This window comes from Thermobia domestica, chromosome 1 (assembly GCF_964235325.1).
Source record: "Thermobia domestica chromosome 1, izTheDome1.hap1.1, whole genome shotgun sequence".
In the NCBI taxonomy this organism is placed as follows: domain Eukaryota; kingdom Metazoa; phylum Arthropoda; class Insecta; order Zygentoma; family Lepismatidae; genus Thermobia; species Thermobia domestica.
Window position 1 is genome coordinate 280009299 of NC_137454.1, and position 25422 is coordinate 280034720.

Below are 25422 nucleotides of genomic sequence, written 5' to 3' on the forward strand. Positions count from 1 at the left end.
CCGAAAAATTTAAAAGTAATCTAAAATGACCGATATTAGTGTCCTATCCATAGTTTTCGCGGTCATTGAGATCAATGGTGACACTTCCATTAGCGAAGATTTGCAAATTCAGCTACAATTGTATGCAAGCCGAGAGTCAGCGGGGAATACTGAGAAATGTAAAAATAATCCAAAATGACCGATTTTAGCGTCAGGTTCATAATTTTCGCAGTCGGTGAGATCAATGCTGACACTTTCATTAGCGATGATTTGCAAATTCAACTACCATTGTATGCGGGCCGGGAGTCAGCGGGGAGGGAGGGGACACGAAATGCCGAGACTTGTAAAAATAATCCAAAATGACCGATATTAGAGTCAAATTCATAGTTTTCGCGGCCGCTGAGATCAATGGTGACACTTCCATTAGCGATGATTTGCAAATTCAGCTACATATGTATGCGGGCCGGGAGTTAGAGGTGGAATACTCAGGCATGTAAAAATAATCCAGAATGACCGATATTAGCGTCAATTCCATAATTTTCGCAGTCGGTGAGATCAATGGTGAGACTTTCATTAGCGATGACTTGCAAATTCAGCTACAATTGTATGCGGCCGGGAGTCAGCGGGGAGGGGGGATACCGAGACATTTTAAAGTAATCCAAAATGATCGATATTAGTGTCACATCCAAAGTTTCCGCGATCACCGAATTGAATAGTAATACTTCCACAAGCGTTGACTTCCGAGTACTGGCCCCATGCGAAGAACGGGTATATTCAGCTGGTATATATATATACTTCTTTAGTTCTTTAATACCAATTATGTATGTACTTTGCCAGTACATGTCCCATAGCGTTAGTTTTTGTTGGAATATTTTATTTCCCCCACTCAGACTATGTTAACAAATTCGTAGTCGTAATTATTCGTACTAACTAACAAGAAGTAACTATAAAGTTATGTAGCTTCCTGTGTATTTATATAAAGTTATAAAGTTATCCTTTATATATAACCTTATATATAAATAGAAACCTTATATATAAAGTTTCCTCTTCTGGGGGGGCGATCGCCCCGATCCCTCCTGGATCCGCCCCTGATTCTACCTAGGTATTTGTTAAGGAAACTTTCAAACAGTGATGATTTCAGGGCATTACCTGTTCGAGAATTTGAGACCTTGTCGACATAAATTTCCCCCTCCGTGGCCATATTTTCGATCATGCTCAAAGTGGACTAATAATGTTTTATCAGTTTTCTCTCATTCATATCTTGACCATTACCCGCGGAAAATCTTCTGAAATTATCAATGCTTATAATTAGTTTTTCATTACAAATCAAAGGATAATAATGAAATATTGAACATACTTAATATTTTGTTTTCAGCTTTGGATTTTAGATCTGCAATTCATATAATGTTCCTTTCTAATCGAATTTGAGAGAAAAGTAGTTGCCAAAGATTTATTCAAAGAAATGTTCTCAGTCCTCTGATGAAAATATGAACACACTTTTAAGAAAGAAGAAAAACAAATTGAATAATACCTACAGGGTTTGAACACATACACTTAAGATTGATAGACTATTCACCCAAACCGCTCCACCAGTTCGTACGTTTTCACTGAGCTTCTTTAGACTTTTGTGTAGTTTCCTGCTCCACATTTTTTTTTGTTTATTTCGATACGACTATAAGTTTGTGGTGAATATTTGGGCGTTACAGGTGTTGCAATGCATAAAAATCTTTTTCGTATACACTACATTCAATTTTACGTCCTAATAACTTATATACAACAGGTTGAATCTGTGAAATGATTGGGGTTGGAGTGATCGTAAATGTTTTCATAGTTAGGAGCCTGGATATGAAAACCCGCTTAACGTGGGGATTTACTTTTGTGAATTTTAGTACATTTATTTATACACATCTATGGAAAATTTGATTTCTATAGTTATTTCAGGATTCTAGTTATTTATATGTTTGTTTATGAATGTATTTAGTACTTGGACTTTTAAGACTATAGATTACGTTTTGACGTTTAGACTTGGGACTTCTTGTTTGCATTTAGGTAGTTTATTTTGGGAATTTTTAGTTTTGGGGATTTTTATTTTGTAGTTAGAATATTATTATTACTTGGGTATAGATAATTAAATTATTAATTTTTCTTTTGACAGATGACTATTGTACTTTTACATTCATAATTAGGAAAAAATATACGTAGCATTTGTTTGTAAATATACTGCTGGATGTGTGTAACGATTTCATTGAAGTTAAAAAGGTGAGGAAATCGGCAGTCAATTTAAAGTATAAATAGCACTACTCATGTGATAGTGGATAGAATTGGAACTCGTGCGCTATGCTGTGATTTGTCCGTAGCCGTCCGTATGTTCATAATTACGACTACGATAGAGAAGTGGACAGTCAAATTCTCAAGGCTCAGTATCTGACCCTGGGTCTTCATTTTAGTTTTCTACAAGTTATACATAGTCAGAAGTGAAAACATGGAAATGTATACAAATTCATGAGTATTATTTATCAAATATCGACGAAATGTTTTCTGTAACAATTTCATTCTGAAACTGGAAGAGAAACGTGAAAGGCAAGAATCTCTATGTTATTACGGGAAGTTAAGTTTTGTATGAAATTTTGTGATAACAACGCTCAAGTTATTGCTATATGGATAGTAGAGTTATATAGCAATTTCTTCCAATATCTCAAGATTTATTCTATATTCTGTGATTGATCCAAAAATATGTTGAAGTTTATTAGTGGCAAATGCTATTCTGCTTTTCATGAATTTTGTGAATACGGCTATAGTGTATGTATTAGTCAAATTCTTGTGAGTATTGAGTATAAATGAATTGTGTTTAAAGTTGTTTCGAAGGTTCCTTATTAGCTTGTTTTGGAACAAAACCATATATTTAATGTATAAAGTGTAATATTCGCTATGAAAGATGTTGTAGTGATATGCGAAAAATATTGGTAAATGCTAACTTTCCTAATTGAATACTCTTTTATCTCAAAGTTATCCTATTAAGTTGATTGAAGAGTATTGAAGATTATCAAATAAAATAACTTTAATAGAATATTGAATATATTTGTGCTGATAATCAATGAATACACAATTATTAATTTTTCATATTTGTTGTAGGATCTATTTTGGAGTGATCAAATTGTTTATAAAATTATTTAAGTCAAATTTTATGTCCTGTTTCCTTAATGAAATTTACATATTATAATCCGACGAACTTTATGTATTATTTCATTGCATAATTCAAATAGCCTATTGAGCGATTTACAAAGTTGATAGTATTAATGCTTCTGTTTCAGCTTATTTATTACACACACACACACACACACACACACACACACACATATATATATATATATATATATATATATATATATATATATATATATATTTCTTTAGTTATTTAAAACCAATTGTTTATGTACTTTACCAGTACTTGTCCCATAGCGTTAGTTTTTGTGGAAATATTTTATCTTCCACTCAGGCTACGTTACAAGTCACAAATTCAGTTTTCCACAAAAACAGTATTGTTTTATTTTAATAATTACGAAAGATGGAAAGATTGGTCATTCATTCTACGTGCACAATTGTGTGGGTCAGGGCTGAATGGGCTATGACTTTTCCTATAGGTGCCGTGAGAATGCTTTCTTTAAACTAGCTATTTTATAAACTGATAATAGAAATTGAAATAATACATAATCATCTTGTCCATCACAAATAGGGATTTGTTTATATAAATTACTAAAGCTGTCTGAAGCAATGTCTACACTTACTTTATCTAAATTAGTATTAAAAGACATAAATGAATTCCCTACACGTGAATCACCAGACACCAGTCCCGATAAACGCCCCCCTGAGACCCCCTGGTTCGAATTTTGAGAAAAACGTTTAACTCTGATCTGGAGCGTGAACCAAGGTATTTGTGACTAAAATTTGGTAACTCTCGGTCTATTTGTCTGGTTCCCAAGGCGGTTCCGGTAAAAGCTCCCTGAGACCCCCTGGTTCGAAATTTAAAAAAACCACTTCGTCTTGATCTGGGGCCTGGGCTAGGTACACCTGACCAAAATTTGGTAACTCTCGGTCCACTCGTCTGGTTCCCAGGCCGCACACGGACAGACAGACAGACAAACACACAAACAAACTCTTTATTTTATTTATATTAGATAAAGAATTAATATACTGAATATCAGCTCTCCAACTTGAACGGCTTGTGAGATACTAAATTTTTCGCAAAAATTCGGACCCTCTTAGAATATGTAATATAATGAAATCGATACCGAATTTATGATAACTTCCTAGTTGAGATTGAGGCCTAAGTATATACCAAAAATCATTTCATTTGACTTTGCAATTTGGATATGATGATCATGGACATATAGTTACATTCAATTTTTTATATAATAATTCATATATTACACATGATTGAAACATTTTCCCCAGTAATTAGCTCCTCTAAGAAATCACAGGCTGAGTCTCAAATAAGTCCTATTGTTATTATTACAGTTGCAAATATCAATATCTAAAATTACCTGAAGGTCTTTTGTCAATAGAAACAAATGAAAAGAAAAAGGATGCCTTGAAAGAAGACAAATTCACCAGTGTTCAGAAGCTGTCTACAATGCACTCAGCAGAATGAGTCTGTGGGTCGTAATACATTGTTAAGTCAGAGTGGGGGGTTGCAGTGGGTCACGTTCAGTTGACGCGTGGCGCCCTGACCCGCTCAATCTCTGGACTGTTCATACGGATAAAACAATCATATATATGTATTTTAACCTTCTTGATTTTACTGAACCTTCACTAATTTAAGATAATTTACAAAAAATGCAGGAAAGCAATTATTAATAACATATATAAAAATATAGAAATGCATTTTGAAGGAAAAGTAATTGGTGTACTCCAGACTCGAACTCGAGTTGCCTACTCAATAAGCAGACACCTTGCCGACTTATCCACGGCACAACGTGCAACTTGTCGTTTCGAAGCTTTATTTCTAATGTGTGTGTTACGTAACACCGCTACAAGATGTCAGTAGTGGTGCGATCACCCATTTCGCAGTTACGAAATCACTCTTTTAACCCCCATTAATCCGATTTTTATATACCTACAATTCTCTCTCTCTCTCTGAAGTTCTTTTGTCAATAGAAACAAATGAAAAGAAAAAGGATGCCTTGAAAGAAGACAAATTCACCAGTGTTCAGAAGCTGTCTACAATGCACTGAGCAGAATGAGTCTGTGGGTCGTAATACGTTGTTAAGTCAGAGTGGGGGGTTGCAGTGGGTCACGTTCTGTTGACCCGCGGCGCCCCGACTCGCTCCATCTCTGGACTGTACATACGGATAAAACAATCATATATATGTATTTTAACCTTCTTGATTTTACTGGACCTTCACTAATTTAAGATAATTTACAAAAAATGCAGGAAAGCAATTATTAATAACATATATAAAAAAAATAGAAATGTATTTTGAAGGAAAAGTAATTGGTGTACTCAAGACTCGAACTCGAGTTGCCTACTCAATAAGCAGACACCTTACCACCTTATCCACGGCACAACGTGCAATTTGTCGTTTCGAAGCTTTATTTAAAATGTGTGTGTTACATAACACCGCTACAAGATGTCAGTAGTGGTGCGATCACCCATTTCGCAGTTACGAAATCTCTCTTTTAACCCCCATTAATCCGATTTTTATATACCTACAATTCTCTCTCTCACTCTCTCTCTCTCTCTCTCTCTCTCTCTCTCTATATATATATATATATATATATATATATATATATATATATATATATATATATATATATATATATATTGACAACAGTAAGTAAGAGTATAGATTAAGTTATTCTTGATTTTAATCTACAGAACAACTGCTTTTAATGAAAACATGGGTCCTGTTGCCGTAGATGGCTAAATGCCGTAAATAAAATTCAAACTTCAAGTGTAAGTGGGGTAACTCCCGACAATGGCTGATTTAAGACGTTTGATAGCGTTGGTAATGGCTGGTTTATAAACACACTTGATATAGCGTGTGTAGGTAAGTGGTTACAGCGTTTGACTGTTATGCTAAGGGTCCGGGGTTCGAGTCTCGGCCTGGACTGAGTTACATTTTTTTCAAAGAGTTAAACACTATAAATAATGTTCGCGTTTGATGCTGAATGAGATTTATTCTATGAAGGGAGAAAAACCAGGACGGAGGCAGTGGGAAGGGCGGACACTGTTTATCCTTAAGTGTTAAAATTTAATTTATTCCCATGTGTTTTGCTCTTTCCTTCTTTTCTCATTTTGTTTAGCTTTCCATACTTTTTCGGTCTCTGCATGATGCGTATTATTGTTTTCGTTTCCTCCTAGAGAAACAACCACGAGATAAATCTGCAGAAATTCCATTCACTTTAAGATCAAAAAGATAGGAATTAATCCAAAGAAAACGAAAAGAATAATACGTTTCATGCAGAAACCGAAAAAGTACGGATAGCTAAACAAAATGAGAAAAGAAGGAAAGAGGGAAAGGAAAGAGCAAAAGACATGGGAATAAATTAAATATTAACACTTAAGGATAAACAGTTTCTGTCTTTCCCGCTGCCCCCATCTTGGGTTTTCTTCCTTCATAGGATAAATCTCTTTCAGTATCAAACGCGAACATCATTTAGTGTTGAATTCCTTGAAAAAAAATTAACTCAATCTAGGCCGAGACTCGAACCCCAGACCCTTAGAATGACAGTCTCACGCGGTACCCATTTACCTACATTTTTTTTAAGTCAACTGACTCACCGAAAGTGAGTAACTCCAGTAACTTACTTAAACTACTTATATCTAATTTTACTTGCTTTACTCATTTTTAACTTGCTTTCTCCAATTACCTAGAGCGACAGGGACACGAACACAGAAATATCGAGGACAGTTAAAATTCCAAAGGCTCTCCCACCGGGAGACACCAAAGACGCACGTGCTAGCCACTAGACCAGCAGGGAAGGCCAACACAGGCTCTATCTACTACGTTTATACATCTGCTATTACCCGCGCTGTTATCAAACGTGTTAAATGAGCCATTGTCGGTGAGCCACTCCAGTTCCATTTGAAGTTTAAATTTTATTTACCTAACTTAGCCATCTATGGGTAGCAATCCCCTTGCTTTCATAAAAAGGATTTGTTCTGTAGATTAAAATGAAGAATGAATTAATCTGTACTCTTGGAAGCATACTGGTGCACCAACATATCTATCTATCTATCTATCTATCTTATTGCCGTTAACTCCATGTTTCTACCTCTATTTGTATTAAATTTGATATTTTTGAAGTTGGCCCCCCACCAAAGATCTTGAATAAATCCCAAAATATGGTAGCACTAATGTTAGTGCTTATTGTGTTTAAGTGCACTAACAATGCACTAACGATTACCGTCAACCCCATGTTTCTATCTCTATTTGTATAGAATTTGATATTTCTGAAGTTGGCCCCCCCACCGAAAATCTTGAATAATCCCAAAATATGGTAGCACTTACGGTAGTGCTTAGTGTGTTTAAGTGCACTAACGATGCACTAACGATGCGCTAAGTTTAGTGAAAATCTGTCTGCATAAAGATGGGTGGGGGGCTAACTTCATATGAAGTAGGTCCCAAACCAAAATTTTCAATATCTCGTAAACGCTGATAGCACTAACATTAGTTCTAAATACACTAACGTGCACTAACGATGCATTAACGATGTGCAACGTTTGGTGTGATTTGGGAGAGGTGGGGGGCCAACTTCAGGCACGTAATTTTTTTTGCGGTACATTCCGGTAAAAACGTACCACAAACGATTGACATAGTCTTATCTCGAAATTCCAAGATGGGGGGTTCTGGAAACGGCAGCCCCCTAGTTAAAACTGTCATACTTTTGTACTGGAAGTGATACATACAAAAATGTTTGCGATACATTCCGACACAAATGTTGTTAAACGATTTGCATAGGTCTCGTTTCGAAATTCCGAGGGGGCATCAAAACGGCAGCCCCGTAGCTTGAAACTCTCGTATCTTTGTACCGGAAGTGGTACAGAAAAGAGTTTAGCGAAACGTTCCTGTTCAAAAGTAGTGCAAAGAGTGGGCATAGGTTTCATTTCGAAATTACTGGGTGCGGGGCTGCCGTTACCACAGCCCCTCTTGAAAACTCATATAACTTCGTACCGGAATTGGAACAAACGAAAATTTTTGCGGTACATTCCGGCACAAACGTAGCACAAACGATTGGCATAGGTTTTGTTTCGAAATTCCAAGGTTGGAGGCTGCCGTTTCTCCAGCCCCCCCCCACTTTCAAACCCTTATAACTACGTACCGGAAGTGGTACAAACGAAAATGTTTGCGGTACATTCCGGCACAAACGTAGCACAAACGATTGGCATAGGTTTTGTTTCGAAATTCCAAGGTTGGAGGCTGCCGTTTCTCCAGCCCCCCCCCACTTTCAAACCCTTATAACTACGTACCGGAAGTGGTACAACCGAAAATTTTTGCGGTACATTCCGGCACAAACGTAGCACAAACGATTGGCGTAGTTTTTGTTTCGAAACTCCAAGTTTGGAGGCTGCCGTTTCTCCAGCCCCCCATTTTAAAACCTTAAAACTTCATACCGGAAGTGGTACAAACGAAAATTTTTGCGGTACATTCCGGCACAAACGTAGCACAAACGATTGGCATAGGTTTCGTTTTGAAATTCTTAGGTGGGGGGCTGCCGTTTCTCCAGCCCCTCCACTTTGAAACCGTTATAACTTCGTACCGGAAGTGGTACAAACGAAAATTTTTACGGCACATTCCGGCACAAACGTTGCACAAACGATTGCCATAGGTTTTGTTTCGAAATTCCAAGTTTGGAGGCTGCCGTTTTTCCGGACCCCCACTTTAAAACCCTTATAACTTCGTACCGGAAGTGGTACAAACGAAAATTTTTGCGGTACATTCCGGCACAAACGTAGCACAAACGATTGCCATAGGTTTTGTTTCGAAATTCCAAGGTGGGGGGCTGCCGTTTCCCCAGCTTCCCCACTTTAAAATTATTATAACTTCGTACCGGAAGTGGTACAGACAAAATTTTTTGCGGTACATTCCGGCACAAACGTAGCACAAACGATTGCCATAGGTTTTGTTTCGAAATTCCAAGTTTGGAGGCTGCCGTTTCTCCAGCCCCCCCACTTTAAAACCCTTATAACTTCGTACCGGAAGTGGTACAAACGAAAATTTTTGCGGTACATTCCGGCACAAACGTAGCACAAACGATTGCCATAGGTTTCGTTTCGAAATTCCAAGGTGGGGGGCTGCCGTTTCCCCAGCCCCCCCCCCAATTTAAAATTATTATAACTTTGTACCGGAAGTGGTACAAACGAAAATTTTTGCGGTACATTCCGGCACAAACGTAGCACAAACGATTGGCATAGGTTTTGTTTTGAAATTCCTAGGTTGGAGGCTGCCGTTTCCCTAGCCCCCCACTTCATAACCCTTATAACTTCGTACCGGAAGTGGTACAGACAAAAATTTTTGCGGTGCATTCCGGCACAAACGATTGCCATAGGTTTTGTTTCGAAATTCCAAGTTTGGAGCCTGCCGCTTCTCCAGCCCCCCCACTTTAAAACCCTTATAACTTCGTACCGGAAGTGGTACAAACGAAAATGTTTGCAGTACATTCCGGCACAAACGTAGCACAAACGAATGCCATAGTTTTTGTTTCGAAATTCCAAGTTTTGAGGCTGCCGTTTCTCCAGCCTCCCCACTTTAAAACACTTATAACTTCGAACCGGAAGTGGTACAAACGAAAATGTTTACGGTACATTCCGGCACAAACGTAGCACAAACGATTGCCATAGGTTTTGTTTCGGAATTCCAAGTTTGGAGCCTGCCGTTTCTCCAGCGCCCCCACTTTAAAACCCTTATAACTTCGTACCGGAAGTGGTACAAACGAAAATTATTGCGGTACATTCCGGCACAAACGTAGCACAAACGATTGGCATAGGTTTTGTTTTGAAATTCCTAGGTGGGGGGGGCAGCCGTTTCCCCAGCCCCCCCCACTTTAAAACCCTTATAACTTCGTACCGGAAGTGGTACAAACGAAAATTTTTGCGGTACATTCCGGCACAAACGTAGCACAAACGATTGGCATAGGTTTTGTTTTGAAATTTTTAGTTTGGAGGCTGCCGTTTCCCTAGCCCCCCACTTCAAAACCCTTAAAACTTCGTACCGGAAGTGGTACAGACAAAATTTTTTGCGGTACATTCCGGCACAAACGTAGCACAAACGATTGCCATAGGTTTTGTTTCGAAATTCCAAGTTTGGAGCCTGCCGCTTCTCCAGCCCCCCCACATTAAACCCTTTTAACTTCGTACCGGAAGTGGTACAAACGGAAATTTTTGCGGTACATTCCGGCACAAACGTAGCCCAAACGACTGGCATACCTTTTGTTTCGAAATTCCAAGTTTGGAGGCTTCCGTCTCTCCAGCCCCTCCACTTTGAAACCCTTATAACTTCGTACCGGAAGTGGTACAAACGAAAATTTTTACGGTACATTCCGGCACAAACGTTGCAACAAACGATTGCCATAGGTTTTGTTTCGAAATTCCAAGTTTGGAGGCTGCCGTTTCTCCAGCCCCCCCACTTTAAAACCCTTATAACTTCGTACCGGAAGTGGTACAAACGAAAATTTTTGCGGTACATTCCGGCACAAACGTAGCACAAACGATTGCCATAGGTTTTGTTTCGAAATTCCAAGGTGGGGGGCTGCCGTTTCCCTAGCCCCCCACTTCATAACCCTTATAACTTCGTACCGGAAGTGGTACAGACAAAAATTTTTGCGGTACATTCCGGCACAAACGATTGCCATAGGTTTTGTTTCGAAATTCCAAGTTTGGAGCCTGCCGCTTCTCCAGCCCCCCCACTTTAAAACCCTTATAACTTCGTACCGGAAGTGGTACAAACGAAAATTTTTGCGGTACATTCCGGCACAAACGTAGCACAAACGAATGCCATAGTTTTTGTTTCGAAATTACAAGTTTTGAGGCTGCCGTTTCTCCAGCCCCCCCACTTTAAAACACTTATAACTTCGAACCGGAAGTGGTACAAACGAAAATGTTTACGGTACATTCCGGCACAAACGTAGCACAAACGATTGCCATAGGTTTTGTTTCGGAATTCCAAGTTTGGAGGCTGTTGTTTCTCCAGCGCCCCCACTTTAAAACCCTTATAACTTCGTACCGGAAGTGGTACAAACGAAAATTTTTGCGGTACATTCCGGCACAAACGTAGCACAAACGATTGGCATAGGTTTTGTTTTGAAATTCCTAGGTGGGGGGGGCTGCCGTTTCCCCAGCCCCCCACTTTAAAACCCTTATAACTTCGTACCGGAAGTGGTACAAACGAAAATTTTTGCGGTACATTCCGGCACAAACGTAGCACAAACGATTGCCATAGGTTTCGTTTCGAAATTCCAAGGTGGGGGGCTGCCGTTTCCCCAGCCCCCCACTTTAAAATTATTATAACTTCGTACCGGAAGTGGTACAAACGAAAATTTTTGCGGTACATTCCGGCACAAACGTAGCACAAACGATTGGCATAGGTTTTTTTTTCGAAACTCCAAGGTGGGGGGGCTGGCGAAATGCACCTCAAACCTTTTAGGATCTTGGGTTTTTGGGGTATTTTTTAGACTTTCATTCAAGCACCTACTGCCTTGTCACTATTTATCCTAGGATCATGGTTCGTACGTCATTCTCTTCAGAATGGGGCAAACTTACAAATGGTATATCCTGACGAGGATATTGTGCGGTTTTGGAAGGATGGCGCTGCTGTTGTGTTTACATAAGTTTTTTGACAAGCGCGGCGGGGCAGGGGAGCGTAGAGTTTCATTCTGCAATGTATCCAACGGCTTTAAAAGTTGCAGTTTGGATGTTATGCATATCCTAATCTCTTAATAAAGAACGCCGTAAGTTATGTGGTTGTAGTGAACCATTCCTGCAGTAATGCAGATGTATTGTGGATATTGATATATGAATGGAAATTACCGATTTAAGAACAACATAGCACAATTGACAATTCAGTGAGCTTGTACCGTGTATTAAGCAGATTGTAAAAAAATGATTACGTTTTATTCGATGTCATTATAAAACAAGGAGCAGCCTGTAAAATGCTGCTCGCTAGTTTGTTCGCAAGTTAATATGGAGGGTGTATTTTTGTTGTAGTTGTTCTTTTATTTTTTATTTATTAATTTATTTATTTTTGCTTGTTATTTTATGTTCTGCAAATAACTTTTGAAACTGTTTGTCTTAATTTGACAGGGGCGGATCCAGGCTGAATGATTGGGGGGCGGTCGTTCGAAGTCAAATCAAGGGAAGAGTGTATTGCAAAAAAAAATAAATAAATAAAAAATAAAACAACTTTAGAAAAGAAGTAGCTATTGTCTGCAATTTCTAGAACAGAAATGGCCACCTGCGATTTCGAAGGTGGACATTTTTTTGAGCAAGAACGCCAATGTAAGTAATTTCTTGCAATTTATTGCTTTATTTAACTTCCGCAACGTAAAACAAAAAAAGTAAGGCCTACCTATTTTACGTTTTATTTTTACATTTATAATACAACGGTGAAAATTCTCAGATTTTATTTTTTAAATAAAAAATATCCTATTCCGGGGGGCAATCGTCCCCATCGCCCCGCTCTCTGGATCTGCCCCTGACTTCAGCATATGCGTGAAGTGATTTATTACGAACAGGACAAAAAGAACTGTGATAGATTGATTACAAGTAATCCGGTTAGAAACACTGCTGCTTGCATTTTAGTTCCAAAACCGGCCGCCCGCACTCGTTGGCTGGTCAGGTAATACCACTTACATGGCCATACCATATAGCAGGAGAGGGGAAAAGTGAGGTCAAATGGAACATTTCGGGGAGAATTTTTTTCAAACCTTGGGCCCCTCTGGAATGGCCCTGTGTGAATGTAGAGATCTCAATAAATCTGCTAATAGACTAAATGTATGTGCCAAATTTCAATCTTCTATCATGAAATCTTGAACAGTAAGGGCGGAAGAAATTTAATCAAGAATGCCCACAATGCCCCAGATTACCACAAAAGACCCTGATCTCAGGTAAAAAAATTTCCTGAAACATCTCTATTTACCCTAGCATTATAATCTGCCAATTATTCTCTTCAGAATAGAACTGCCTTTCAGACGGTACCATTCACATGTCCTAATCATATATCTAAGGCGAGAAAATCCCAAAGAAAGGGATTTTTGAGTTAAAATATGCCTCTTTTTCAAATTTTTGCCTCTCAGAACCCCCACTTTTGACGCAGAGATCTGAAAAATTTCGTAAATACTACTCGGTGGACTGAATGTTTGTGCAAAATTTCAATCTTCTAGGTGCAAAAATAAGCCCGCCAAAAAATAATGAACATAGACCTAATAAAAGAAAATATATTGTTTAAATTTATGACGTTATCACCTATGCCTCGACGCAGGAAGGTGTGAAACCATACGTAACGTGTTCTACAATGCCTCTGGACTTGAAAAACAACAACAAAAAACGGGCGAAAAAGCTCAAATAGGAGAGTTATAACGCAATGTACCATAAAACACCCGTATGGTACAAATTGTACCATAAGATCCTTAAAGGGTAAGCAGTTCAAAGAAGATGAATGGTAAGAAATACACATAAGAGGAAAACAGTTTCTCTCCTTTTTCCTCCGAAACAAATCTCGTATCAAAAGATTACGTAATATAAATGCCTACCAGCACAAAAAGAAACATCCTCAAGAAACGTAAAGAGAGACCAACACAGACTAAGGAATACAATAGTTTAGTAGACTTGCAGGGCTCCCAATACAAGATAAAGAAATGGGACCCTATTATTATGAGTGTGGGGAACTAGAATAATAATAATAATAATAATAATAATAAAATTATTATTATTATTATTATTATTATTATTATTATTATTATTATTTAAATGGTTTCCTTCTCAAATCTCTGACTCTGCCTAAAAGCATGTCTGCATGTAGCGGTCATGTGTACAATTTTTGTCAGTGAACGGCCCCAAAGGCCAAAAGGGTTGCAAATATCCGAGACAGAGGAACAAGAAAACTTTCTTATGATAAATTCCAGATCAACTTGCTTTCGACAGGTGCTTTTCGTTTCTTTTCTTCGGAAACAGAAAAGTTTTGGACTAAGAAGTTACGGTATATAGTACTAAAAAAGTTACAAGCGGATTTAGTTACATTGCAATTTGTGGTAATAAAGAAATTGTCATTAGAGGACATTATTATAAAAATTGGGTTTTATTTCTTTATCCATCGCAAGCCTTAAGCGATACCTACACCTCGCTTCCCCACTCGAGCCGAAGGTCGATATCGAAAATTTCGGATGTTAATATGTTGGTATCGATATATTTGCAATATCCAATGTTGGTATGTTTCAATACCGTTATCGACGATAATGATATATCGACATATTGCACAGACTTAGACAATAGAAATGATTCTTAAAACTTACTGGAATCAACAATGAAAATCTAAATATGTTCTTCCATTTCAGTAACCAAGGTTGAGGGGGAAGGGAGTAAACACGAACAAACATTTTGATCCAAAACAACTTGTTAAAGTAAAAGTAGTTAATCTTCCCCTCAATAGAAAACTATTACTGTAATTTATCTTATACTTATGTTTCTGATTGTCATCAGAAATCAGCGACAGTACACATACTTTACATAGTATAGCAATATACTCTATAATTTTTAAAAACTAAACAAACCAGAACATGAAATAATTGTGACATTCAAGTGGAATGTTCTACAAAATAATTATAATTCATTGTCTTTATTTCTATTAGTACTTTTGCCACAGACTCAGCTACAAGACTAATAGAACTAGAAATGAAAGATTTCATTCCTTTTTTTCTCAGACTAAAAGACTTGCATTTTGATGAGATTGTAATTTTTAAAAATATAATCCCGTATCGCGGACTAATTCCAGCTGCCGGGGTTTCGAGGTAACCGGTACCCGAAAGTGAAAAGTTTGTTGACTCTCACACGGGATGTACTTGCACCTGAACCCACAAAGTGGGGGTGATGTATATATTTGCTGAAAGCTTGGGTTCAAGGTATGATCAAAACCGGTTACCAAAATTGGGAAGGTCTCAAGAATTTCGCTTAAGGGCAGCACGTTGCTCATTTTTATTAACACCTTTAAGCGTGTCTTAATGTCCTTTGCAACCCCGAAAATTCTGAAACGGTGAAATAGATATGAAAAGAGAAAGATATGTCTCTCATCATTTCAAAGTATAACGTATAAAAGTAAAATAAATTTTCCCAGGGTCCCCCGCAGGGTCCAGACGGGGTCCAACTGAATTTTTTAAAATCCAAAGGGGGATCAACTTACACGTCGTTTGAAAGTTGGTGTTAAATAAAAGAAGTCGCGACTTTCTACGATAAGCCTATGCAAAATAACGGTGGGTCAAAATGTCAACACAATCTTCATTGCAAAGTCTAGGCCTCTTGTATGTATCTGAAGCGGTGGAATAGGTGTAGAAACAAAAATGCGGATATGTCATTATTTCAAAGTAAAAAATAATGCTTGAGACTTCCCAATTTTGGTAACTAGTTTTGATCTTATCTTGACCCAAGCTTTCAGGAAATATACACATCACCTTCACTTTGTGGGTTCAGGTTCAAGTACATTCCGTGTCAGATCTCGACAGTTTGTTCAGAGAGATTTCACATTTCATGTTGCTATTCCTTCGTTAAAGAAACTTCTGATAGACTATCCTCACGGCGAATCACTGAACTTATATACTCCGCATCAGAAAAAAATTATTAAATGTACTGATCCGAAATAATTATAACAAACCTAGTAGGTAGCATAGATCATACACTCCGTTCCAGACTACTAATGCAATCTGAACAAAAAAAGGGAAGAAAAGGAAAGGAAAGAAAAACATAAAGAAAAATTTGAATGAGTGCCATTTTACTGCTAATTTCTATCAGAGATAACCTATATTATAAGTCTACATTGTATCCTAATGAAAGGTTAGAAATTATTAAAAGGAAAATAGGATGTTCCTTGAGACGTAGCAAACCTTGCATATTTCGCATTTCTTAGTGGATAAAACAAATTGAATTTTAGGATGGAAACGAATTTTGTGTTAAATTCATATAAAAAGCTTTCTTTAAATAACCAAGAATGGGACCACTTTCTAGTAATTTCTGAACATTTGTCTGTTCCAAACATCCACTCTCGATTTCACGTATTACGGATATAACGTTATCATTTGCAATGATAGTATGACACGCTAGAGTAAAAACGAGCAATCGCATCAGTAAGCTGATGAGGGTTTGCTTATGGACCAGCACTGGGTGGAGGATTCGAACCCGTAATGACACCCTGTTTGGATTCAGACTTCCTAATCCACAGGAACAGGAGAGATTTTACTTATATCCTTAACATAAAATGTGTGTTTGTGTGTGTGTGTGTGAGGGAAAGAGAGATAGGAAGAAGAGAAGAGAAAGAAAGAAAGGGCATAATAAAGAAACGTCAAGAAAGGTAGATAGAGAGAGAGAGAGAAGAGAGACGGATACAAAAATGAAAACTACTTATGATTACTGTGTATGATGAAGAACGCACGCATTGTTTATTCGGATTCTCCTCAGTGACACCTTGTAATTTCTCCAATTGTAGATGAATCTATGTTGGTGGCAAGTGTTCTATGGCGGAAAAGATATCTGATGGGAATTCGAACCGAGTTTTCCGTTTGGAAGTCTAATATGATACCAATTTCCACCAGTTACTCTACCCAAAACTTGTTTTAAAAATTTATATTCTTTCTCTGTAAGTAAAATAACATGAAAAGTGGATACTACAAACCAATTAAGTGTATCAAATTGTCCTAGTAGCCCACATAGTTATTATTTTTCCTTTTACAACCAACATTTTTAAATCGTCTCTATCATGATAGAGGTGTTTGGTTCCACATTTTTACGGATTGCTCTTTTAGTATGAGAAGTTACTCTCCGATTCTCCATGATCACTTTGTGAAAAAAATTAGCCTGTGATTTGAGCAGGATGAGAACCTATGTTTGGAAAATATAATAATCGTAAGTCCAGGAAGTTACCCCTACACTATCCTGCCACCTAAAACGCTAACCCAAATAGTACTAAGTTTGGTTCTATTCCTTGGAACAAACCGGCTTCTTCTTGTAAGGTTATTGACACCAAAGTGCACGCCGAAATTCATTTATTTGACGACCTGGAGACAAATTAGTGTCCACTAGGGTGCAGCGTTTTACCACTTTTTTCTCAGAACGAAATGTAATACCTGGCAAAAGTGGCCAATCTACATGGACATTTCAGGTATAGATTTTTTTTTCAAATCAGATAATATCTTCTGTGAGAACTATTGCCTCAAAGTTTCAAAATTTACCTGAAAATTGGAAAAAATACCAAAGTTGTTCATTAATTTTAGTTATGTTAAAATAAACATATTTTTGGTTAAATACAAGTCAGCTGCTATGAAAACTAACATTCAAGTATAAAAATTCCAGTTATATGCACTTTGGGGGAATAGGGGTGCCTCCTCTGGGGCCAGAAAAGGGGGCAAATTCAGTACAGTTAAGCGGTTGTGCAGTTCCTCGCTCACCTGGCAATATAGTCTGGCGAAGTGACCTAGAGCCCACCATGTAGAGGTGGCTGCACCTAGGGCTCCTCCGCTAGGCCTATCCAATCAACCAACCATATATTGGACCGGATGAACTGATCCGATTAGTCACTGTCAGGAAAAATTGTCACAAATTGGGACTTTGATTGAAATTTAGACGCAGCTTGCCTAGAAAGTAAGGTTGACCTGATTATTCCGCCACTAACATCACTGCCACATACTCGGGAGGTTTTTTCAGTGACCAATTTTACTATCCGTTCTACTGCCACCGTGTGGCACGGATGGACGGTGAAGGACCATTCTCAGGAAGTGAAAGTTTGACCGTGAGCTGTTTGTTTGGTACCGTCCATAGAACTTACTGGTAGTACAGTTATTGAAACATCACTGCTTTCCCAAACGGTCATTGCAGTGTAATCGTTTGCCTCAAAATTCAGTCTGGGAATGATGTTATATCTAATGGAGTTATGGAGATTCTCTGCTTCGTGTTCTCGAGCACTAAGAATCTTATGTAATGCCTCTTGTCGGACAGCAAGTCGACCATCAGTCATCATGGCGAGAAGAAATTTTCAGGGAGTGCAAAGAATGCATTCGTTTGAATGGATGAACGGATTACAGCCTGGTATTTCCTTGGTAAGTATCTAGACCTATGAATGGTCACAAAGACGCGAGAGGACCATCAGCAATGGAAGACTATGTTCTGATACGGTATTACATAACCACACAGACTCTTAAGTATGAATGTCGCAATTTCTATTAATTTCTTGGTAGGCTTTCTGTTGCAATATACAATGTTAAAATTCTGTTTGTACTAGTCAACCAGCTAGCTTTGTTTAGTTTGCCAGGGAACATAGAAACAACCTCTTCCGAGCATGCTCCGGAGTCAATGGCTTGAGATATCTGGAACAAGCATATCAGGTCTTTACTGAGTTTTCTGTGCTCTTCTGGACTATGATGAGAAGCCCCATTTTATTGGTTTGAATAGCAACACTGAAAGCTTTTTCACAGTTAGATAGTTTTGAAACTATGGGACCTGTGTAACAAGAGGGACTTGAATGAGTGCCGTGAATATGCGTGAAGAGAGCTCGGAGCAGCAGTTCATTAAAATGCAAGAGACAAATAGCCCATTGCATAGGTTTTCCTGTTAGTTCCTCTAATTTTCGAAGAACAACTCCATTCCAACCAGTGTTAGTGCATGTTCCATCACACCCAAGAACTTCAACTTTATCAAAGCCAACTCTGAGTTGGTTCATGATGTATTCGAAAATAGCTGTGGTCTGTTTGCAGAGCCAGAGGATGATGTGACCAACGTATTGAGAGTTAGGTTCAGCCGCAAGTGATAAGTGCTCTTCTCTAACGATGCCTGTGTGTATTTTAGTGTCATCCCTTCAGTCATCAAAGTATAGACTTTTAATGGATCATCATTTCTAGAACTTTCTTTTAAATTCCGAGCAAGTTTAAATTTCGCAAGCCTTATTTTGTTCCTGTCTACAGTTAAAGCAGATGTTATGTCGCTAGATGTTTGAGAAATTATGATTCCAGCCTTTGAAGCTGCCTGAAGCACAGTTGTTATATGTGCCGCAGCTCTCTCGCTTACATTGTATCTCTGAGCACTCATAACAGTTTCAGTTAAATCTACGAAAATCGTTCCGAAAGTAATGCCTCCTCTTTTATGGAAACTAATGGAGATACATAACTAACAACAGCACAACTAAACAGAGCAATATTTCAGCTACAGACTCATTTTTCCACATAGTTCCCACCATCTGTTATGCACTTTTGCCAACGATGAACCAGAGCCTGCATGTCGCGCTTGTACAAATCGGCATTCCATGGACTGTCTTTTGGATTCCGGCTCGTAGTGATAACACCACGTATCATCTCCAGTGACGATGCTATCCAAAAAATTGTCACGTTCAACTTCATATTGGTTCAGCAGGTCCCGAAGGAAAAGGCAAGGAAGAAAAAAGATGTAGAAACGCTTAATTGTACTGACTTTACCCTCTTTTATGACCCCAGAGAAGGCACCCCTATCTCTTCCAAGCGCATATAACTGGCATTTTGAGACAGGAATGTCAGTTTTCATAGCATCTGGCATGTATAAACCCAAAAATATGTTTACTTTAACATAACTGTACAAAAATGAACAATTTTGGTTTTTTTTTTTTTTTTTTTTGTAATTTTCAGTGAAATTTTGAAACTTTGATGCAATAGTTCTCACAGAAGATATTATCTGATTTGAAAAAAAATCTATACCTGAAATGTCCCACCATCTGTTATGCACTTTTGCCGACGATGAACCAGAGCCTGCATGTCGCGCTTGTACAAATCGGCATTCCATGGACTGTCTTTTGGATTCCGGCTCGTAGTGATAACACCACGTATCATCTCCAGTGACGATGCTATCCAAAAAATTGTCACGTTCAACTTCATATTGGTTCAGCAGGTCCCGAAGGAAAAGGCAAGGAAGAAAAAAGATGTAGAAACGCTTAACTGTACTGAATTTGCCCCCTTTTCTGGCCCCAGAGGAGGCACCCCTATTCCCCCAAAGTGCATATAACTGGAATTTTTATACTTGAATGTTAGTTTTCATAGCAGCTGACTTGTATTTAACCAAAAATATGTTTATTTTAACATAACTAAAATTAATGAACAACTTTGGTATTTTTTCCAATTTTCAGGTAAATTTTGAAACTTTGAGGCAATAGTTCTCACAGAAGATATTATCTGATTTGAAAAAAAAATCTATACCTGAAATGTCCATGTAGATTGGCCACTTTTGCCAGGTATTACATTTCGTTCTGAGAAAAAAGTGGTAAAACGCTGCACCCTAGTGGACACTAATTTGTCTCCAGGTCGTCAAATAAATGAATTTCGGCGTGCACTTTGGTGTCAATAACCTTACAAGAAGAAGCCGGTTTGTTCCAAGGAATAGAACCAAACTTAGTACTATTTGGGTTAGCGTTTTAGGTGGCAGGATAGTGTAGGGGTAACTTCCTGGACTTACGATTATTATATTTTCCAAACATAGGTTCTCATCCTGCTCAAATCACAGGCTAATTTTTTTCACAAAGTGATCATGGAGAATCGGAGAGTAACTTCTCATACTAAAAGAGCAATCCGTAAAAATGTGGAACCAAACACCTCTATCATGATAGAGACGATTTAAAAATGTTGGTTGTAAAAGGAAAAATAATAACTATGTGGGCTACTAGGACAATTTGATACACTTAATTGGTTTGTAGTATCCACTTTTCATGTTATTTTACTTACAGAGAAAGAATATAAATTTTTAAAACAAGTTTTGGGTAGAGTAACTGGTGGAAATTGGTATCATATTAGACTTCCAAACGGAAAACTCGGTTCGAATTCCCATCAGATATCTTTTCCGCCATAGAACACTTGCCACCAACATAGATTCATCTACAATTGGAGAAATTACAAGGTGTCACTGAGGAGAATCCGAATAAACAATGCGTGCGTTCTTCATCATACACAGTAATCATAAGTAGTTTTCATTTTTGTATCCGTCTCTCTTCTCTCTCTCTCTCTATCTACCTTTCTTGACGTTTCTTTATTATGCCCTTTCTTTCTTTCTCTTCTCTTCTTCCTATCTCTCTTTCCCTCACACACACACACACAAACACACATTTTATGTTAAGGATATAAGTAAAATCTCTCCTGTTCCTGTGGATTAGGAAGTCTGAATCCAAACAGGGTGTCATTACGGGTTCGAATCCTCCACCCAGTGCTGGTCCATAAGCAAACCCTCATCAGCTTACTGATGCGATTGCTCGTTTTTACTCTAGCGTGTCATACTATCATTGCAAATGATAACGTTATATCCGTAATACGTGAAATCGAGAGTGGATGTTTGGAACAGACAAATGTTCAGAAATTACTAGAAAGTGGTCCCATTCTTGGTTATTTAAAGAAAGCTTTTTATATGAATTTAACACAAAATTCGTTTCCATCCTAAAATTCAATTTGTTTTATCCACTAAGAAATGCGAAATATGCAAGGTTTGCTACGTCTCAAGGAACATCCTATTTTCCTTTTAATAATTTCTAACCTTTCATTAGGATACAATGTAGACTTATAATATAGGTTATCTCTGATAGAAATTAGCAGTAAAATGGCACTCATTCAAATTTTTCTTTATGTTTTTCTTTCCTTTCCTTTTCTTCCCTTTTTTTGTTCAGATTGCATTAGTAGTCTGGAACGGAGTGTATGATCTATGCTACCTACTAGGTTTGTTATAATTATTTCGGATCAGTACATTTAATAATTTTTTTCTGATGCGGAGTATATAAGTTCAGTGATTCGCCGTGAGGATAGTCTATCAGAAGTTTCTTTAACGAAGGAATAGCAACATGAAATGTGAAATCTCTCTGAACAAACTGTCGAGATCTGACACGGAATGTACTTGAACCTGAACCCACAAAGTGAAGGTGATGTGTATATTTCCTGAAAGCTTGGGTCAAGATAAGATCAAAACTAGTTACCAAAATTGGGAAGTCTCAAGCATTATTTTTTACTTTGAAATAATGACATATCCGCATTTTTGTTTCTACACCTATTCCACCGCTTCAGATACATACAAGAGGCCTAGACTTTGCAATGAAGATTGTGTTGACATTTTGACCCACCGTTATTTTGCATAGGCTTATCGTAGAAAGTCGCGACTTCTTTTATTTAACACCAACTTTCAAACGACGTGTAAGTTGATCCCCCTTTGGATTTTAAAAAATTCAGTTGGACCCCGTCTGGACCCTGCGGGGGACCCTGGGAAAATTTATTTTACTTTTATACGTTATACTTTGAAATGATGAGAGACATATCTTTCTCTTTTCATATCTATTTCACCGTTTCAGAATTTTCGGGGTTGCAAAGGACATTAAGACACGCTTAAAGGTGTTAATAAAAATGAGCAACGTGCTGCCCTTAAGCGAAATTCTTGAGACCTTCCCAATTTTGGTAACCGGTTTTGATCATACCTTGAACCCAAGCTTTCAGCAAATATATACATCACCCCCACTTTGTGGGTTCAGGTGCAAGTACATCCCGTGTGAGAGTCAACAAACTTTTCACTTTCGGGTACCGGTTACCTCGAAACCCCGGCAGCTGGAATTAGTCCGCGATACGGGATTATATTTTTAAAAATTACAATCTCATCAAAATGCAAGTCTTTTAGTCTGAGAAAAAAAGGAATGAAATCTTTCATTTCTAGTTCTATTAGTCTTGTAGCTGAGTCTGTGGCAAAAGTACTAATAGAAATAAAGACAATGAATTATAATTATTTTGTAGAACATTCCACTTGAATGTCACAATTATTTCATGTTCTGGTTTGTTTAGTTTTTAAAAATTATAGAGTATATTGCTATACTATGTAAAGTATGTGTACTGTCGCTGATTTCTGATGACAATCAGAAACATAAGTATAAGATAAATTACAGTAATAGTTTTCTATTGAGGGGAAGATTAACTACTTTTACTTTAACAAGTTGTTTTGGATCAAAATGTTTGTTCGTGTTTACTCCCTTCCCCCTCAACCTTGGTTACTGAAATGGAAAAACACATTTAGATTTTCATTGTTGATTCCAGTAAGTTTTAAGAATCATTTCTATTGTCTAAGTCTGTGCAATATGTCGATATATCATTATCGTCGATAACGGTATTGAAACATACCAACATTGGATATTGCAAATATATCGATACCAACATATTAACATCCGAAATTTTCGATATCGACCTTCGGCTCGAGTGGGGAAGCGAGGTGTAGGTATCGCTTAAGGCTTGCGATGGATAAAGAAATAAAACCCAATTTTTATAATAATGTCCTCTAATGACAATTTCTTTATTACCACAAATTGCAATGTAACTAAATCCGCTTGTAACTTTTTTAGTACTATATACCGTAACTTCTTAGTCCAAAACTTTTCTGTTTCCGAAGAAAAGAAACGAAAAGCACCTGTCGAAAGCAAGTTGATCTGGAATTTATCATAAGAAAGTTTTCTTGTTCCTCTGTCTCGGATATTTGCAACCCTTTTGGCCTTTGGGGCCGTTCACTGACAAAAATTGTACACATGACCGCTACATGCAGACATGCTTTCAGGCAGAGTCAGAGATTTGAGAAGGAAACAATTTAAATAATAATAATAAGAATAATAATAATAATAATAATAATAATAATAATAATAATAATAATAATTATTATTATTATTATTATTATTATTATTATTATTATTATTAATATTATTATTATTAATCTAGTTCCCCACACTCATAATAATAGGGTCCCATTTCTTTATCTTGTATTGGGAGCCCTGCAAGTCTACTAAACTATTGTATTCCTTAGTCTGTGTTGGTCTCTCTTTACGTTTCTTGAGGATGTTTCTTTTTGTGCTGGTAGGCATTTATATTACGTAATCTTTTGATACGAGATTTGTTTCGGAGGAAAAAGGAGAGAAACTGTTTTCCTCTTATGTGTATTTCTTACCATTCATCTTCTTTGAACTGCTTACCCTTTAAGGATCTTATGGTACAATTTGTACCATACGGGTGTTTTATGGTACATTGCGTTATAACTCTCCTATTTGAGCTTTTTCGCCCGTTTTTTGTTGTTGTTTTTCAAGTCCAGAGGCATTGTAGAACACGTTACGTATGGTTTCACACCTTCCTGCGTCGAGGCATAGGTGATAACGTCATAAACTTAAACAATATATTTTCTTTTATTAGGTCTATGTTCATTATTTTTTGGCGGGCTTATTTTTGCACCTAGAAGATTGAAATTTTGCACAAACATTCAGTCCACCGAGTAGTATTTACGAAATTTTTCAGATCTCTGCGTCAAAAGTGGGGGTTCTGAGAGGCAAAAATTTGAAAAAGAGGCATATTTTAACTCAAAAATCCCTTTCTTTGGGATTTTCTCGCCTTAGATATATGATTAGGACATGTGAATGGTACCGTCTGAAAGGCAGTTCTATTCTGAAGAGAATAATTGGCAGATTATAATGCTAGGGTAAATAGGGATGTTTCAGGAAATTTTTTACCTGAGATCAGGGTCTTTTGTGGTAATCTGGGGCATTGTGGGCATTCTTGATTAAATTTCTTCCGCCCTTACTGTTCAAGATTTCATGATAGAAGATTGAAATTTGGCACATACATTTAGTCTATTAGCAGATTTATTGAGATCTCTACATTCACACAGGGCCATTCCAGAGGGGCCCAAGGTTTGAAAAAAATTCTCCCCGAAATGTTCCATTTGACCTCACTTTTCCCCTCTCCTGCTATATGGTATGGCCATGTAAGTGGTATTACCTGACCAGCCAACGAGTGCGGGCGGCCGGTTTTGGAACTAAAATGCAAGCAGCAGTGTTTCTAACCGGATTACTTGTAATCAATCTATCACAGTTCTTTTTGTCCTGTTCGTAATAAATCACTTCACGCATATGCTGAAGTCAGGGGCAGATCCAGAGAGCGGGGCGATGGGAACGATTGCCCCCCGGAATAGGATATTTTTTATTTAAAAAATAAAATCTGAGAATTTTCACCGTTGTATTATAAATGTAAAAATAAAACGTAAAATAGGTAGGCCTTACTTTTTTTGTTTTACGTTGCGGAAGTTAAATAAAGCAATAAATTGCAAGAAATTACTTACATTGGCGTTCTTGCTCAAAATAATGTCCACCTTCGAAATCGCAGGTGGCCATTTCTGTTCTAGAAATTGCAGACAATAGCTACTTCTTTTCTAAAGTTGTTTTATTTTTTATTTATTTTTTTTGC

The 25422-nt window shown here is 37.5% G+C and overlaps 1 protein-coding gene across 6 annotated transcripts in view; it reads left to right on the top strand.

The window, feature by feature from the left end:
* The window catches only part of LOC145661112 (extracellular matrix organizing protein FRAS1-like), a 3375101-nt gene that overhangs the window by 2412733 nt on the left and 936946 nt on the right, over positions 1–25422 (top strand). The window lies entirely within an intron of this gene.